Raw genomic sequence first — 20495 nt, 5'->3', positions numbered from 1 at the left:
CCACAACCCGCTACAGGAAATACAATATTTTAATTTACATAATTAGCAATTAATCAATTAAATTAAATTAATTACCAATTAAATTTTCAATAATTAACATATAATATTTAATTACCAATTAATTAATTATTACTACCAATTAATAAATTTACATATTTAATTAATTATAATTAAATTACTACCCACCCTATTCCCCTATAAACCCACAACCCGCTACAGAATAAAATTACACAATAATTTTAAAAAAATCATTAATTAAAAATAATTATAACATAAAATGACACTTTTCACATATATTATAACATAAAAACACTATAAATAATTACATATTATATAAAAAAAGATATTTTTTACTTTCGATATTATTTACAGTCGATATTACTTCACTTACCTTAAAAACGATATTTTGGCTGTCGATATTCTGTCCTGTCGATATTTTCTCCAAACGATATTTAAAACTCGATATTTTGTCCATTCGATATTGTGGAGTCGATATTATGTCTGTGCACCATCTTCAGTGACCTTAGGTATACGTAATAATGTATGTCCTAGAGTTGGGTTTATGTTTTGTTTGTTTGTGTGGGTATTAAACTTAGTGAGGTGAAACGACTGAGGAATGGCATACAATAGAAGAATGCTTACAATAATTGTAAGTGTGCATATTTGTTGTGTGTGAAATGTATTGGAAAAAAACTGTTTATGCAAAGCTGCTTTAGTGCCCAAAGAGTGGAATCCAAAAGTAAACACAGTATAGAGGAAAGCGGTAACGCATAGCAAACATGAACCCTGTGTTTTTCGGTTAGAAATAGTATATGAGAAACGATTTGCATTTTAAATGGCACACCTAATTAAATCAAACGTTAAAGAGGGCAATGCGAGCTGTGATTTTGAAACCAACATACATTGGAGCACTGTAACCATAAGGAAGAAAATTTCATTTTTGAAAGCCTACTGATTTAGTGAATGAAACTGGAATCTGGAAATAGCAAACATTTTCCAACTGAACTTGGGGCCCGATTCACAGAACTAACTTAAAATAAAATCCTAAACTTACTACCATTTTGGTATTCACAGAAGGCACTTACTCATTTTGGTATTCACAGAAGACACTTACTCATTTCGGTATTCACAGAAGTTAGGAGTCCTAACTGTAGGACTCCTAAATGCCTTCTGTGAATACCGAAAGTCCTAAAGTTAGAATTTTTCTCAGTTTAGGAGTAGTAAAGTTAGGACTCCTAACTTTAGGACTCCTAAATGCCTTCTGTGAATACCGAAAATCTTAAAATTTGGATTTTTCTCAATTTAGTAGTAGTAAAGTTAGGACTCCTAACTTTAGGACTCCTAAATGCCTTCTGTGAATACTGAAAGCCTTAAAATTAGGATTTTTCTCAGTTTAGTAGTAGTAAAGTTGAGAAAAATCCAAATTTTAAGACTTTCGGTATTCACAGAAGGCATTTAGGAGACCGAAAGTTAGGAGTCCTAACTTTACTACTACTAAATTGAGAAAAATCCTAATTTTAAGACTTTCGGTATTCACAGAAGGCATTTAGGAGTTCTAAAGTTAGGAGTCCTAACTTTACTACTACCAAACTGAGAAAAATACTAATTTTAAATCTTTCGGTATTCACAGAAGGCATTTAGGAGTCCGAAAGTTAGGAGTCCTAACTTTACTACTACTAAATTGAGAAAAATCCTAATTTTAAGACTTTCGGTATTCACAGAAGGCATTTAGGAGTCCTAAAGTTAGGGGTCCTAACTTTACTACTACTAAATTGAGAAAAATCCTAACTTTAAGACTTTCGGTATTCACAGAAGGCATTTAGGAGTCCTAAAGTTAGGACTCCCAACTTCTGTGAATACCGAAATGAGTAAGTGCCTTCTGTGAATACCAAAATGAGTAAGTGCCTTCTGTGAATACCAAAATGGTGGTAAGTTTAGGATTTTGTCTTAAGTTAGTTCTGTGAATCGTGCCCATAGTTTGCTTTGTATTGTTTTGATCAGAAAGTGAACGCATTTCCAACAATAAATTAAAATAAGCAGAGAAATAATGTAAACCCATGCAAGGTATTTCTCAAAGAAGTGTAAACTGTAACAGCATGTGGGTAAAAGCACTTAGGGCCTCATTTATGAAAAGTGACGCATCTCTGCGTGAAAACAGCGATGCGTCACTTTTCACTGCGCTCTCCCTGCGACACTAACGATGCGTCATATTTACAGTATGACGCATCATGTCGCAAGGAGTTACAGATACGTCAGTATTACTGATGTATCTGTAGGCGCAAAAGTGACGCATTGCTGGAGTGTGTCACAAAAGTGACGCAACTCTAGCAATGTGTACTTTCACATGTGGCAGGCGTAAGATTTTGATGCATTAGCGGCCAAGAAATGGCGCAGTGAAATCTTATAGCCCCTTGCATACATTATAACTGGTGCAGGTATAATGTGGCGCAGGGGTTTACAAAGTGACGCGTCAACCTAGATGCGTCACTTTGTAAATATGGTGCAACAAGGCACATTTTTTACGCCACTGGTGCGCACAAAAAGTGACGCACCGGTAGCCTGAAAGTGACGCACAGCCTCATAAATGAGGCCCTTAATATTTAGGTTGTGAGTGTTGATCCCAGATTGACAAATGATGGTGACGCAGATAATTATCAAAGGCCTTCCGATGAGACTGCCAAAGTGATTGCTTGAAGGATTGTTTCCCACAACAGAACAAATGATAGCATCTGTTTGCATGTTACCTGTTTGGCCTTCCTGAAGGACTACCAAAAAGTACATGAGTATATTTGAAACATCTGCCATTTGTTGCTACACTGTAGCACACTTTAAATAACTAGTAAAAAACCATGGGCCATATTATCAAGAAAGGGCGATACATTATCGCCACTTTTATCGGCAGGAAACTGCCGCTAAAGTGGCGATAATGGGCTTGATAATATGCCCTTGTGAATTCCCATAAAAGCCCAGGTTATGGTGTTAACCTGAGCTTCTATGGGAATTCACAAGGGCATATTATCAAGCCCATTATCGCCACTTTAGCAGCAGTTTCCTGCCCATAAAAGCGGCAATAATGTATCGCCCTTTCTTGATAATATGGCCCCATGTGCTTACATGCTCTGTTTCCAATATAAATGAACACCTTAAGACCAAAATAGGTACATGAAGTTACAAAAACGCTGCCTTTCCAATGCCAGAAAACGATTTTACAAAACTTTCCAAGCTTCATAAAGTAGAGAAAAGAAAGCTGCGTTGCTTTATACATATTAGTAAAGCCATTTCTAATGGGAAAATACATCCTTGAAGGAGGGCTGCCTTTAATTTGCACAAAAGCAAATGTTAAATGTAATGCAACTATATATAAATACATTGCTTAAAGGCATCAACGTGACCAGAAAATAAAACATATATCAGCAACTAATGTGCAAATTTTCTTGTAAGTGACTAAAAGGTTGACATTGCTTCAGGCTATCTTCGCACCATAAGCTGCTTGAATTGCATTCACTCCTTTTTTTAGAAGAAATAAGGGGCATATTATCAAGGGGGTTTATCTCCGCTATTTTCGCTTTAAAAGCCAAGAAAGCGGAGATAAAATTATCTCCCTATTACCTAGCTGTCGCTAACACCAGTTAGCGACAGCTAGTAGGAGATAGCGACCATCTTGGGCCCCGCTTTGCATGTCAGTGAAATTTATCACTAATGACATGCAAAGTGGGCGTGCCAAGATGTTAGCGACTGGAAACAGTTGCTAACATCGCTATCTCCTATTACCAACTTTTGAAGATATTCGCGCTAAGCGCGATTATCTCCAAAAGCTAACACCTGCCCCTGTGCAGTTCTTAGCCATGTTATCCAATGGTAGGTGGATAACATGGCTAAGAGCATTAGCTCGGTAATGCATGAATATCGCTGACTTTTCAGCGATATTCATGCATTTCGGCCGATTTTTATCGCTTAAGAGATAAACCTTGATAATAGCAAGGTTCCTAAGCTATAAAAATCGCCGCAGCTCGGCGATAAAAATATTGCCGCTAAGCCAACATAGCGATAATTATCGCTAGTTGTTGGTAATATGCCCCTAAGTGCGCCAAGGAGTCTGAATTGCGCTGAGAACTTTGAATAGCACATCCTCTAAAAGCAAAGAACAATGGTATAGTAAAGAGAAAATTAGCCTGGTAATAAAAATCGTTATCTGTATTGCAGTGGCATGTGAGGAATACAGATTGGATACTTTGCAGTAAACAACAGGATGTAAACAGTCCCATAGAAATTATAACTTAGTTTTCATGCTGCCAAGCCATTTGTTGTGGATATCAAGGCACATCTACTGTGTGGTTAAGTACATTTAATTAATTTGTACATTTAAAACTAACTAAAAGAAATGAAATATTGCAGCAATGTTCCTCCACACTCTGTTCCCCAGAAACCCTTTTATACCTAAATAATGAGACAAACTTAAAACCCATGCTGCCTTTCATATACCATTAAATATAATGGGGTTACACTGTGTCCCTCAGAACCTGGGTATGCAGTTATGAGCTACAAATAGTTCTGTCGGGTGAACAAAATCTATTCAAGGGGAATTGTAAAATAATGTTTTTCATTAAACATATAGGGGTCGATTATGATTGCGGTGAATCCGCATCCTCAGGGCCGGTGGAAGCCACCGCCGGCCCGGAAGATGCGGATTCACCGCCGCGGACCCTGAAAACACCCCCGCCAGATCATGATGGAGGTGGGATCAGCGGCGGACAGCAGGTCCGTCCGCCCGCTGATCCGCGGGGTGTTGACCGCAATTTGGTGGCGGTGTCTGCAAGACACCGCCAGCCAAATTACGATGTGTGTGCAAACATGCTTTTCCGCGGCGGATTTTCCGCTGTGGAAAAGCATGTAGAGATTTGCTTCTGGGGGGCCCTTGCGGCCCCCCAGGGTGTCGGGGGGTGGGGGGTGCACATGCACAAAGGGGGTGGGGGGTGCACGTGCACATGAACAAAGCATTTGCATGCACAAAGTGGCAGGCACCACGCGGTGCCTGCTGCTTTGTGCATGCAAATACAAACTATGCATATTTAACTTTGCGGCGGGTGCTGCCTAAAGCAGCACCCGCCGCAAAGTTAAATATACAGGATGTGACCGCCAGGGTGGCGGTCACATCCTAATTCCAATGGAGGGAACGCCGCTGCCCCTGCGGACGATCCCTCCACCTCGGGGGTGGCGGACGGACGCAAATCCTTCCGCCATCCTAATCGACGTCTAAATACTAAAAGGGCCAATAAATGATCCCTCAAGCATGTGTGAAACTTCTCCTACTCAAAAAACACAAATCTTTAAAGAAAAATTATTTACAAAAAACATTGACACAATACAACCATTACCTTGTTTTAAATGTATTATTTTTCATATATCAAAACATGTATATCTAACTCTTTTCATATTTCTCTTTTCAACAGCTGTCCAGAGAACATAAAGAACAAAACATCACATTCACATAATCATAGTGAAAAATAAAAATCTCCCAGTGATCACATACACAAACATGAGAGCTTGGAACGAGAAATAATGAAAATGTCCCAAAAATTATTTGTTCGGTGTATCAGAGTGGCTAAGAACAGTCAGGCTTTACTAGAGGAACATGTGTTAAGCATTTCAGAGTACCAACATGGATGATGAGTAATTGACATGACACGGGAGAAATCCGACACTAATCAAATAATAAGGTGTATTTATATCTTAATTAAGACACCACAATGAGCGGAATTGCAAACATACAACGGGAGCTATAGATTTTTGCAGTAACATAATATCAATGCAACAAATACAGTGAAAATGTAAAATTGCAGTCAATAGACAATCGGTCACTTAAAGGTCGAGTTGCATTGTACCCTTGCAGGGTAAAGATGATGCGGGTCCCAGGACCAAGCCACAACAGTCAGGTCAAATTCAGGACACAGGTACTGGAGAATGCCCTCATGATGCAGCATTGAGTTAAAAGGTTGGTTACCGGGCTGTTGATCGACAAACCGTGGAAGCAGTAAACTCAGCTAGGAACTTCTCTGATGTCTTGAGGTCTAGGGGAGTACAGTAGTGGCTTGAAACGTTTTGGAAGGCCAGACTACATTTCCCCCAGTGCACTAGCCCATCTGGATTTGGCCAATCACTGAGAGGACTCAATGGCCAGTGGTTCTTTGGTTCTTGAGTGTTATTCTGCCTTTAGTTTGCAGGGGACTAGTTCCACTAGTTCAAGGGAGTCTTAGTTTGCTTCTGGTTCTTTTAGGGGTGCCTACAGTCTGGGGGAACTGATCTTTAGCCTAGGATGAGTCTCGCTCATATAGTTCCAAGATGTGTTGCCACAGGTTCAGAGTATCCTTCTCTTTGTTTGTGCAAGTTCCTGTTGTCGGTGACACAGGTCCCTTCTGGTTCCTCTTTGATGCAAGTTGGATCAGAAATTAAGTTCTGGGGTCAGGAGGGTCCCTTGAATCCTAGATGTAGGGGAATTAGGGATGTGGGAGTCAGTAGATACTGGGCAGCTAGTCCCTGCAGCTAGTCCATCCCTGAGGTGACTACATCTGGGGGTGTGGGTCACCTTTTCCACCCAGAATCCTTTATTCTGCCACTCCTAAAGATGTCAGAAATCTAATTGTAGTGTACAGACCAGGTTGCTGACCCTTGCTAGCCTTCTGGGGGTGTACACCTCCTTGACTAATTTCCCAACTGTCTAATTGCAAATGTGCCTGGGGTAAGGGTAGTGCTGTTTCCTCCACTCTAGAGTCATCCCTGATGCATATCAGAGGGGGTGCAGCCTTTGAAGTGCACCACCTTGTAGTGTCACTTCACTGGCCTTCTAGGGAGGAGGGAGGTGTGACAACACCTAGAAGTGATGATACTGCCTTGCAGGAGGTCAGAATCCTTCTGTGGTGGCAGCAAATGCAGGAAGTGCAAGCTTACCAACCAGAGCACAGAGAAACTGGGGCAACCAGGTGGGCATCCTCTAAGATTGCCACTTGGGGGCATGCCACATTGCCTAGGGCATGACATTCCTGTCAAGCGTGAGAAGGCATGTTGTTTGATACCAAAAATGACATTTTTGGGCAGTACCACAATAGAGCTGCCAACCCCGAGAATGCCTGGGTGGCAGCCCATGTTATCCTATAGACTGCTAATACTTATAGTAGTTTCCAATGGGGAACACCACTATAGGGACATATAGACTTATATGTACTCACCTTTAATATAATGTACTCTGCCCCCTGGGCTGAGGAGGTCTTCCTTGGGGCACTTGACATATATTAAAGATAGTGTATTGACTGTGGTACACGTGGTGGGTGCACAGTTCAGGTAGAGCAGTTTTCACTGCTCCTGCCGTCTACAATTGTTGGTCTGCTCTCAGTAGTTTATTTAAGTCACTCAGGGTGGCACAAAGAGTGCTGCAAGGCCATGGGACCCCTTTACCACCCATACCCTGAGCACCACTGGTACCATATACTAGGGACATGTAAGGGGGATAAGTCTTTGCCGATTGGGGTTACCAATTCACACATATCAGTTTTGGGGAAAGAACACAGGCACTGGGGCCTAGTTAGAAGGCTCCAGTGCACTGTCAGATTCGAAAACCATCATCTAGTAGTCAAAAAAATGGGGCCAAAAGTGGAGGGTATCTGCAAAGATCTATGTTTTCCCACAGTAATGAACATGCTGATTCGAATCCTTAGATTACACTGTAGATCACTCCTGGCAGCATTAAAGGAGCCAGTCAATAGAGCTCAGCATTATCACTAATTAATTCCAAATATATGATCCACTTCTAAACCGTATTTAGGTGTTTATAAGAATTTTAGCACATCTGGGGCTCTTTTAAATTTTCTCTGTGTCTGAGGTTGTTTACAGTGTGAATATAATCATGTAGCTCAGTCTCATAGGGAAACAGTTTAGATATTACAAATTGAATTGTACAGGCTCTTTGGTCTTGTTCTCTGACACGAGCCAGAGGAGTTGGTGTGAGGAGCTGGAAAAAGAGGAACAAGACAATCTGTCCCATCAGGAGTGCCTGTAAAAGCCTTCACTCAAAGGGCAGAGTTGCATGGAAGAGTTTCATTTTAAACTATTTCCAAGGGCCCCTCTCATGATTAGCCTGCGAGGGGTCGCTGGCACCTGGACGCAATCTTGACACATGAATGCCACCATATATATGAATCATTGCTGGTGAGAAGGGGATTTCACAGGCTCTGTCCACTGAGATAGTTGACTAGCTGTAGATAGAACAGGCGAATGAAGGGTGAATAGTGTTTGATTGCTCCCATGTTTAGGTCCTGAATACCGTAGTAGCTGAACAATGTAGTGTTAGAGATAGACAAGAACTTCATATGGGAAGTTGAGGTGTGCCACCCAATAGTGGTTTCTCATTCAACGCCTGTCTACACACTCAAAGAGTTGCCTTCCTTAACCAGTAAACCATGGGTTAGAAAAGCCAGAATGAACAAATAAGGGATTTAGAGTCGGCCACAGCTTCACTGATTTGTATGTGTTATAGAGGATTAATGTCTAAGACCCCTGCATGGTTTGAGAACAGGTTTAAGAGCTTGGAATTGAATGGACTTCCATTGAGTTAAAGTTTTAGTGAGACTAAACGTTTGTGCTTGACTTCATCTTGTAAGCTTTGATCCTCTGATGCCCAGTTGGTTGCAGTACCAAAGTTCAATCAGGTAAGACTGGACATCAGATCTTTTTCAGTTAAAGCTGCTCAATTCCGGAATCTTGTGATTTTTGCACAAGTGCTGCCACTTTGAAAAGTGTTTAAACCTGGCTTTTCACACCTTAAGTCCCCTTGCTATTCTCAGCTTTCTTTTTTCTCGGTGACAGGATACCATTCTAGATCGAAGTGCACTCTATAAGGATTGCTAACATTAACTTGCCCCAAAATGGCATGAACACAAATGAAGACTGTTTGGGTATGTTTCAGCAAGGATACTCAGCTCTCTCAGGCACTAAAAAGCAAATGAATTAGCAAACAGTACATGCTGATGCACTGCAGTATGGATACTGCTAGTGGTGAAGTCTGCTTGTCCATGAAAGCAACATAGCGTCTGTTAGACCTGTCAGCCTTATAGTGGTCTGCCTCCAAACTTTTTGGCTACTTACCTCCCATTTTTGCTGAATTTCGTTTTGTTGGCCTGAGGGCTCTATGCACTTTACCACTGCTAACCAGTGCTAAAGTATTTGTGCTCACTCTCCTAGATGTGGTTTGATTGGCATATACCTAGTTGGTATATTTAATTTACTTTGAAACTCCGTGTAGAGTGGTATACTATATACCCAGGGCCTGTAAAATCAAGGGTACTAGCGGGCATGCAGCACTTGTTGTGTCACCCACTTAGGTATCCCTCCCAAAAATTTCCCAGGCCTGCCATTTCAGCCTGAATGCACTTCATACTGCCATTTTGACTTGCCATTTAAACCCTCTTTCCAAGCCTTTAACTCCCCTTTTATTACATATAAGTCATCTCTAAGGTAGGCCATATGTATCGCATAGGGTCGTGTGCAGAGTAATTAAAAGGATGGACTTGTACTTTTAGGTTTTACATGCCCTTAGTAGTTGAAAACTCCCAAATTCATTTTCTACTTCTGCGGGGCCTCCCCCTCACATAGGATAACTCTGGGGATTCCGTATTACATTTAATAAGCTGTCATTCCTAATTGGGGGAGGTAGCTATATCATGTTTGCCACCTATGCAATTGTAATGACAAACACTCTTTAATGGTTAAGTCAGATTTTACATTACAATTTTGAAAATGGCACTTTTAAAAAGTTAAATACCAAAGAAAATGACAGCGAAAACATGCACTCAAAAGTATCTAATTTAAACAAAGTAATCTTTTCTTCAAAATTCTTCAAAATTCAGTGTGCACCCTGTGGGAGGCTCTGTCGGCCTCCTAATACACAGTCAAGAGTTCTTCTGAATTCCTGGATACTCATCTGGGCTTTGACTGATCCCTTTTAAAAAGTTGACATTTTTCTGCCGTCAGCCCTTTCGTGCCTGCAGCCTGTCTTGGGTCACATGATTGGGTGTGGCTGACAGACTTTGTGAATTCTTCCCAGACAGTCACATAATAGAGGGAAGAGGTATGCCTTAATGGGCCATCGGCTGGTGGATGGGGGACGGAGCTGGGCACAGCCCACTTATAACTGAATAGCCTGTGCTCTGCCTCCACACAAAAGGCTTAACTACCCTGTATTGTCACTGCAGCCAGCTTGAAGCCAAAGCAGGGGAGTCAGGAAATTCCATGCAGTTCGAAGAACCTTTCTAAAAGGTTCTTCCACCTTCCAGAAAAAGGGCACCAGAGGATAAAATAGGACCTTTAGACCCACTCTGCAGTTCACTACTGGACCTGTGGAAGGCCTCTCAGAGAACTGCCTGCTACTCTGACCTTCTGTGCACAGCAAAGCACCTGAAAGGACTGCTTTGTTGCCTGGAGCCTGCCTTGAACCCTCAGAGGTCAGACCTGCTGTTGAGGCATCCATCTTCACCTGCACTCAGGCCTCCCAGAAGTGAATCCAAGGGCTAGTATGCTGGCCTCCTGTTCAGAGCCACAGGGAAATAAAAGGCTGACACCACCTCAAACCTTCATGTGGACCCAGCCTGAACCCCCAAGAGGTGTCACACCAGTCCTGGGCCCTTGGTTGTGGTGCTAAAGGTGCCCAGATCAGCAAAGTTCCAAAACTGAGGACAACATTTGGCCAAAAATCATTCTGAGAACCTGGAGGAGGCTGGGACGAACCTGCTCGCCTATCCACCTGAGGTGCCTCGCTGGTCGGATTGAATTTGTGGCTTCTCCCGCTATGTTCTTCTCCAAAGCAAGAAATCAGTTTCAGCATGCCTTCCCCAAAAAGGGATCTGACTCTGTGGAACTGTCTTCGGCTACAGCCCTCTGCCTTCCATTTCAATTACTAAATCTGAACATAGAAATCTTAACCGTGGCTTCAACCCAAGACCATCCACTGACAAAACTCCCTCCTCGGACACCTCCTGCAGCCTTGCCTCACTGAACTTTACCTTCTCAGACATGTTCCTTAAATAATGTTTCCAAGTTCAAAGGTAAGCACTGACCTGGCCCAATCTGATACTTTTAGAGCAAAGCACTTGATGGTAGTGGTATACAACAGCCAGCACCTCTGTATTTGTTTGCCTAAAGGTATAATATAGACAAGATATTCTCCAACGTGCTCGATATCTAACGCTGTGCGATCCACCACGCTACTCTATAAGCAGGATAACCTCCCTATAAACAAGACAACACATGGGTTGACAGAGCACAACACAACAAAGTTACTTACATGACTCAAGTGAGTCTGCATTAAGTTGAACAGCACTAATACAACTCAGTTTTTTTGCCTATCCATTGAAAGTTCAAGAGCTGGGTTATCTATACCTAGGCTCCTACCGCATTCCAGAGAAACACAAGAAACTTTTACCATACCGTACTCGTGATAGAACGTAGTTGCATTAGGGCAATCCTGATAAGTTAAAAAAGTTCACCAGAGCGCATTGGAGATATAACTTATCCTCATTAGCCTTGAAAAAGTTGTTTCAAGATGAAACATGTGTCGGCTGTTCTCGTGTCATTTCCATGTGTCAACATTGGTGAAGATCTGAGAAATAAAACTTCTGTTGTTATATCATTGGAGTTGTATCAGTGCTGTTTAACTTAATGCAGACTCACTTGAGTCATTTAACCCCTTCGGTGCTCATGACGAGCCCAGCTCGTCATGAGGTACTCCTCTCGTGTGCTCATGACGAGCTGAGCTGGTCATGACCACACCCATTTCCATTATGATCCAGCACAGCAGGGGGAAAAGTCAAGCAGCCAAGGTGTTAATTAACTTTGTTGTGTTGTGCACTGTCAACCCATGTTTTGTCCAATCTAATACTTGTAAACGAACCACGCTCCATTGCGGTTGGCCTTATCATTTGACTTTGACCCGATCTTGTGCAACTAGATGTCCACGGTTGGAGAGTTGTTCTTTTAGGAGCTGTGTTTCAATGTCAAACTTTAAAAATTCATACTCCAGTTTTACTGATTGGATTGTTTTGTTCTGGTGTCAATTTATTACAATACAATACAAAAAATCTTTATTTCGGTCATGAGAAGACCATAAAAGATATACAAGTGATTGCATCATAAAACTCTAGAATTATACAAAAACACTCAAGATTAAAACTAATTGCTAAAACATTTGTAATACAAGAGGAGTAGGAGGCGAGTAATAAAAGTATTTCATACAGCCTTAGTGTTCCTAATAATCAATGCTCGGGTTCGCCACATTGCAGTCAAGAATTTAGCCATTACAAACACAGTAGGGGGTGCTAGATCTGTTTTAAGGACTCTATAAGCGAGGGAAAAAGTTCTAAAGCCCAAATTCCTTAGGTAGGGGACCAACCAGTACCTCCTAGACCGATTGTAGGCTCTGCAAAACAGGGTCACATGCAGGTCACTTTCCAGTTTGTAATTGCACGCAGGGCATGCGCCTGATTGCAAATTCCCTTCCCAAGACTGTACTCCAATTTCCAAATACTTTTAGGGTTTTCTTGTGTTGTGTTTTTACTTTATTGCAGTATGTGCTAAGCCTGGGTGGAGTTTGCGGAGTTCTGCTACGTGGAACTCTGTGAAGTATAAAAACATTATGCTGCAATACGCAGAGCACCGCAAGCGGCGGAGTTCATTGGATAAAGGCTGTTTACAATGATTTTCAGTGCCAGGTGCTTGTCTGCACTTTGCAATCATTGCAAACGGCACCATGCACAGTGCAAGTGGGTGCTGCTTCCTTTCTGCTGCTCGAGTAGATTTTTACTTGAGAGGCAGCTTTCTCAATGGAAGCGGACAGTTTCTCAACGTGAGCGATTGCGAGCATACGCCACCACTCACAATGAGAAATTTGGCTGCCTGTTATGTTATGTTATGTGAAGTGCAACTTATATGGTGCGCTAACACCAAAGGCTTCCTGGCGCTTGAAGACAGAGTGAATGAGGGTAAGGCAGAGGTGACGGGGTTTAACCAAGGGGGGGGGAGGTAAGTTTTGAGCGATTTTCTGAAATTCAGGAGGGAGGGACTGGATTTGATGGAAAGAGGGAGGAGATTCCAAAACCCAGGAGCCAGGTGGGAGAAGCGACGACCACCGAATTTCTTGGTTTTAGCTTTGGGGGTGACTAGCAAGTGAAGGTAGGCTGATCGGAGGTTGCGCGTTGGCCGGTGTGGAGTGATTAGAGATTTAAGAAACGCGGGACCAGTGCAGTGGAGGGCTTTGAATGTAAGGCAGCCCATCTTGAAGGCAGCCCTTTGGCCTATTGGTAACCAGTGCAGTCTGTGAAGTAGAGGTTTTGCCGATTGCCACTTGGGAGTTTTATGGATGAGGCGGGCCGCCTGGTTCTGGACAACCTGAAGGCGGTGCAGCAGTGATTGTGGGAGACCGTAATAGAGGGAGTTGGAAAAGTCCAGACGGGAGAGTACCAGCGAGATGACAACTTGGGTAAGTGCAGCGGGCGGCAGAAGATGGCTGACTTTGCGGATCTTCCGGAGCTGGTGCATACAAGATGAAATGACAGCGCCCACTTGAGATTTGAGGGATAGTTCTGTGTCGATAATCACACCCAAACTTTTTACTGATTTGACCGGGACTGGGGGGGGACCTAACTCAGAGGGCCAGAACTGTGGACCCCAGTGAGCATGGCTGAGTCCAGGGAGGAGGAGCTCGGTTTTCCCCAGATTGAGCTTCAGTTGATTCACATTCATCCAGTGTTGGATGTGGATCATGACAGTGTGACACGTATTGATGGCATGAGGTGAATTGAGAGGGAAGACAATCTGCAGGTCATTGGCATAGTTGTATACAATAATGTCCCATTTCTGAAGTGAGTGAATCAAGGGCCGGAGGTATAGGTTGAACAGAAGTGGTGAGAGGGAGGAGCCTTGAGGGACTCCACAGGTCGTGGGAGTTTTTGTTGTGGTATAAGGGCCCAGACGGACAGCCTGTGTTCTTCCAGTCAGGAAGGACTCGACCCACTTAAGAGCGGTCCCCTGGATGCCTGCCTGTCCGACACGGTGGAGAAGGATGTTATGGTCCACCGTGTTGAACGCGGCCGACAAATCCAGGAGTACGAGGGCTTGGGGAATCCCCGTATCCGCATTGCTCCTCAGTGTGTCCAGGACTGCCAGAATGATGGCCTCAGTAGAGTGGGCAGGTCTGATGCCGGCTTGGTTGGGCTCAAAGTGGCAAGAAGTTTCAATAAAATTAGACAGACATCGGGTAACGTGTGCCTCCATTAATTTGGAGAAATAAGGGAGGAGGGAGATGGGACGATAATTGGATGGTTCCACGGGGTCGGCACCAGGTTTCTTGAGGAGGGGCACTAGGATGGCCTCCTTAAAAGATCTAGGAACAATGCCGCTGCTGAGTAAGCCATTCAGCAGGGGTAAGATACAGTCAGATAGATTAAGGCAGACATTCTTCAGAACAAATGGCGGACAGCAGTCATTTGGGGAGCCTGATTTGACACGAGTAGCGAGTTCCGCTAATGAAGTGGGGTTCAGAGCAGGGAAGGTACTGAGGGTCAAGGGGTTATTGGAAGAGGTGTCCGATGAGTGTGGCTGGGGTGGGGGAGGGATAGAGTTTTTGATTTTTATGATCTTTTCGACAAAGAAGAGGTTGAGAGTGTCGCATGTCTCTTGAGTGGGGGTCTGGGCTGGGAGGGTTCTGTCGTCTGAGGTAAGTTCATTCATGACTTTGAACACCTCCTTTGATTTATTGACCGCAGACGAGATCCTGTTGGAGAAATGTTCCGATTTAGCTAGGGTGATGGCAGATTTATATTCTCTACGCGCCGCCGTGTAAGATAGTCTGGCTGAGTTGGAATTGTCGCGTCTCCAAATTCGTTCCAACTGGCGCGTTTTCAATTTGTATTGCTTAAGGTCATCAGAGAACCACCTGTGGGAGATGTAGTGCCTAGTGCGGGGAAATTTGGTTAGGGGGCGAACTGGTCACTGGCCGACCTCAGCCAGGAACCGATGTCACTTTCTATTGCGTCAATGTTGTCTGTGGGGTAAAAGACTGGGCGGGTATCAGCCAGGGTCGTGAAAAAGCCCTGGGAGTCATATGTGCTCCATTTACGTGAAGAGACACCGGCCATCAAAGGGGCAAGAATCCGGCCAACGACAGTGATGGAGGTGTCAACTAAATAGTGGTCTGACCAGACGCAAGGGGATATAGCTGGCTGGGTCAGAGCCAGATTGCAAGTCCAGATCTGGTCCAGGATATGACCCTTGATGTGAGTGGGTCGGGTGACCTGTTGGGTAAGATTCAAGCTATTGAGAGTCTCAAAGAGCTCGACAGCATGGGGACCGGCGTTGGTATCATTGAACCAATAGTTCAGGTCGCCGAAAAGGGCGAAGCTAGAGTGCTGCGTTAATAGGATGGACAGCTGTTCGCTCAAGATGGTAGAAAAGGATGGCATGGGATGTGGGGGCCGGTATAAGAGGAGGAGTGTAAGGGCGCCGGCGTCAGTTTCCAAGCTGATGAGCAAATTATCCACCTCATGAAGGGGGAGGGAATAAGAAGAAATGGAGTTCAGGCGCTTAGATATGATGGCTGCCACCCCCCCCCAGGCCGGTCACCAGGGCGATCGGCATGGAGAATATAATAGTCTGGGGGGAGGGCCGCCAGAATATCTGGGAGAGACTCAGATGTTAGCCATGTTTCCGTGAGCAGGAGTATGTCAGGGTTATTATTAGACAACAGGATGTAGATGTCCTCATAGTGTTTTACTAGAGAGCGGGTGTTCAGGTATGACACCCTGATGGAAGTGGCGTCCCTGGTCGGTTTGCCTGAAGGTGTGCGTCCGCATGGAGAGTGAAGAGAAGGGCGCATAAGGCCGGCTGAGTGTATACAGCTGTTAGTATTAAACACTACCTTATTGTTAATTGGGCCCGTTAAGTGAGTTAAGCTGCGGGAACGTACTGGGGCTCTACACGTGGTCACAAAGGACCAAAAGGTCAGGTTAACGCTTTACCAACCCTCTCAAATTACACTTAAAAACAGGTGGGCTGAGACAACATTTCACCTTGCCTAATTATCCTGATATTTTTACCATGGAGACTGAACTGGCTTTCGGTGAAAGTACATATGCAAACTATCAAGAACTCAGATGAATGGGAGGCTTTATCAACAAAGAAGAAAGAACAAATCCGCACGGCTCTACATTGAGCATTTATGACTGAATATATGAGGAAGAACACGGCACCACGAGGACTCATGGTCACAAATGAACCCCGGTTGTTCCTAAATAACATGGAATTTAGGAATAATTGGTCGAGCATAGCATGGAAATGCACCAAGGACTGACTGGTGTTGATCATCAGCACAGCCAGACAACTAGTAGATGCTCTGCTAGTTGAGATACAGCAGAGTGAGAGCAAATTGAAGACATCAGTTCACATTACTGTCTTCAAGAAAAAGCTTGAAGAGATAAACAGTGACCAATCAGCATACAGGGAATATCTTACCCAGTCTAAAATAACCAAACTACAGGAGGTGTCTAGAAGTTCAAGCGGGAGGCGGTGTACCCCTACACAATGGACAAATACTATGACAGACCCCAACAAATACCTGCACCTAGACGTCAGCCACGCTTCAGACCTACACCTCAAAACTGGACTTACAGCTCAGAGAAAGAGAGAAGCGACAGCAGCGGCGATGAGAGCACAGGAGGGCAGCTGACACGGAGATACCAGAATCCCAACTTACCAATGTTTGCGCCACCGATGCAGCCATTCGGCTTCTGGCCACAACAATTTTACCCCCCAGGGTTCGGGCCCCACCAAGGTCAGCAGCCTTTTTTATTCCGAGGCCGAGGAAGAGGCAGACAGAACCCGAGGTGGACAATGAGGATCCAATGGGAAGACCAAGCGTCAACCAGCGGCGCAGTGACACGGAGCAGGGGCAGAGGGTCAACATTAACAACGACCAGGGAACAACCAATGTTGTAAACCTGAGTATGCATAACCTCAGCATAGAAGAAGAAGCGGTTCTAGCAAAAGGCTTGGGTTTTGTCCCCAACCCAAATAACGACCCTTTCTTCCTCAACACTGAATTAGCCCAGTTCTTCAGAAAGATCAAGCTGAAAGATTATTTTGGCGAAAACGAAACACTGAACAGTGACCGGACCAGTACTGGACTACGGAAGAAGTCCACTTTCTCTCCCCAGAACATATCCTGCAATGTCCTGGCATTTGAACAAGCGGTCCTCACAGAAGTGGAAAAAATCGACTTCAACAATATGAGGGGATTCCAGAATATGACCAAAGGAGAGAGAACGGGTCTGGAGCAACTGAAGAACAACCATGAGATAATCATCAAACCGGCAGATAAGGGGGGTGTCATAGTCCTGCTGGACTATACTGTGTACAAAGAGGAATGTTTACGCCTGCTATCCGACACCTCGAGCTATGAGGTACACCAGGAAGATCCAACACCCCGCATCATGACCAGTATCAAGAACATGGTCAACAAAGCAGAAACCCAGGACTGGATTACCAAACATGAGGCTGAGTTTTTAGTGAATTTGGAACCAAGGACACCCAGGTTCTATACCCTTCCTAAAATTCACAAAAACAAAACACCCCCACCGGGCAGACCAATAGCATCTGGTATTGGGTCAGCTCTGGAACCAATCTCCCAGTTCTGCGACTGGTTTTTGAAGCCGATTGTACAGAAATCACGATCCTAACTAACTCCTGAGGCGGAAAGCCGGGAGCGCTGATTTTACTCGTTTTTAAAATTGTATTGCATTTTGTACCTGTATGCTCTTAAACTTGACCGGCATCTTGGCAATCACCCCAGCCTTCTTTGGAGCTCCCTGACAGCCGACTTGGGCGCTGCCTTGGGGAGTCCTCCCTCGCTGCCGTCATCCATCGCGGGCGAGTAAGCCCCGCCCACCTTGCAGGCCACGCCCCCTTTCACCTGCTTAAAACCGCGCGCTGATCACTAGCGCGCCCTTCTAACTAACTCCTGAGGCGGAAAGCCGGGAGCGCTGATTTTACTCGTTTTTAAAATTGTATTGCATTTTGTACCTGTGTGTTCTTAAACTTGACCGGCATCTTGGCAATCACCCCTGCCTTCTTTGGAGCTCCCTGACAGCCGACTTGGGCGCTGCCTTGGGGAGTCCTCCCTCGCTGCCGCCATCCATCGTGGGTGAGTAAGCCCCGCCCACCTTGCAGGCCACGCCCCCTTTCCTCCCCTTTTTCCCTCGGATCCCTGTATAAAAATATGTGTTTAGGCCGGAGGCGCAGCGGACGGGCGCAGCGGGCGCGACGATGGCGCGCCAAAGGCGCGCCAAAGGCAAGCCCGTCTGCGCCCGTCCGCGACAGTCCGGGGCTAGGGGCATGTCACTCTGCCCCCCACATCATCTATACCCCTGACCAGCTCCACCACCTCCAGGGACCGTGGCCCATCCCAGCCCTTACTCATTCTTATATTTCCCTTCTTGGTCTTTCCCTAGCTTCTGCTCCTCTTATCTCCTCATTCACAGTTGATCCCCTATACTCGTTTGAAGATGCGAACCCATCGACAACTCCCAAAGCCCTCACGGCACTTTATCTCAATACCAGATCCGCTGTCGCCCATGCGCATGAACTCTCGGTCCTGTTGGACCTTCATGCACCAGATCTCCTTTTTCTAACGGAGACCTGGTTTTGCGATGACTCTCTCCCTGCCCTTTTAGCCACCCTACCTGCCCAATATTATGCCTTACGAGCAGACCGCTCTACTGGCAGAACTGGGGGCGGTGTAGCGGTCATCGCTCGTACTGACCTCCCTTTCCAAATTTTACCTCTTCCTGGCATCTCGACCTCCGAATACTTGGTGATTCGCACTACTGCCACTACCTCCGCTCTGACTTGTTTTCTTACTTATCGCCCTCCCCAATTCCCGTTACTGTTTCTTCCTGATTTCTTGGAAGTGCTGGCCACCATTACTGTTAACAATTCTTCCATTTTACTTCTTGGTGATTTTAATTTTTGGCCCTCTGACCCTGCCGAATGTCTTTCCTCTAAAGAGTTTTCCGAAACCCTTCAATCCCTCAGTTTCATCTCACATGTTCATTCCCCCACCCACATTAAAGGTCACGTACTTGACCAGATCTGGTCACTGAACTGCCCTGTGGAATCTCTCTTAATCTCCCCTTGCACTTGGTCCGACCACTATATCATTTCATTTTCCCTCCCTGTGCACTCCCCTGCCAAACCCCCTCGCCCTAAAAACATCTGGGTTCGTGCTTGGGGCCGAGCCAATTTGGAAGATCTCTCCTCCTCGCTCACCGCCTCCCCCCCTTCGTTACAGGGTTTATCCACCCTCTCACAGGTTAAGGCCATAGAACAGTGGCTGTCCTCAGGTTGTGACTCTGTGGCGCCGCTCAAACGTATCACTTCTAAGCGCGACAAAGACGCTAACCGTTGGTTCAGTAAAGAGCTTAAGGCCACCAAGTTAGCGGTACGGCGCGCCGAGCGGGCCTGGAGGAGAAACTACAGCCCCACTGTGCGTCTGGAGTATGTTACCATCTTGACCCAGTACAAAAAAGACATCTTGGAGGCCAAAACCACCTATTTCTCCTCCAAAATACTGGCTGCTGAAAATCAGTCTAAAGAAATATTTGCCATTGTTCACAACCTGGCGTTCTCGGACAGATCCACCCTTAAGCCTGCCCCGTCCGAGGAACTCTGTCGTTCCCTTAACAATTACTTTATCCATAAAATTGTGACCATCAAGGCCAATATTCCCCCCCTTCCCCCTCTTTTGTTGATCCCCAGTGTCCCTTTCCCAAGGGCGAATTCACTTCCTTTCCCCTCATGACTAGGGAAACCTTGTCCACCTTAGTTCCCTTGGTTAAGTCCGGTTCTCCACAGGATCCTTGTCCCGCCCATGTTCTCCGTCACATCTTCACCTCCTGCCCTGACCCTCCTCTTCACCTCCTAAACAGTTCACTTGCTCAAGGTGTGGTACCTGACCCTTTGAAATCTGCGGTTATCGTGCCTATCCTGAAAAAACCCGGCTCGGACCCCTCTGTGCCTGCCAATTTCCGCCCCATCTCCCTTTTGCCATTTCTGGCAAAGGTGCTCGAGCGCCACGTCACCTGCGCTCTGAGCTCCTTTGTGGAGATGCATGGAGCCCTTGCCCCCCGTCAGGCCGGCTTTCGCCCCGCACACTCTACGGAGTCCGTTGTCATTTCGGTCTTGGACAGCCTCAGGGAGGGTATGGACACTAACCATCGCCAGGCCCTGGTGCTCCTCGACCTCTCAGCCGCTTTTGACACGGTGGATCATACCATCTTACTCTCCCGTGTCAGGGCGGCGGGGATCGGGGGGACGGCCCTGGTCTGGCTTTCCTCCTTCCTGAGTGACCGCACCCAGGCTGTTCGCCTGGGTGATTTTACAGCGGACGTCCGGAAAGTTCAGTG

This window comes from Lissotriton helveticus, chromosome 6, assembly GCF_964261635.1.
Source record: "Lissotriton helveticus chromosome 6, aLisHel1.1, whole genome shotgun sequence".
Classification (NCBI taxonomy): Eukaryota; Metazoa; Chordata; class Amphibia; order Caudata; family Salamandridae; genus Lissotriton; species Lissotriton helveticus.
This window is presented reverse-complemented; position numbering follows the sequence as displayed.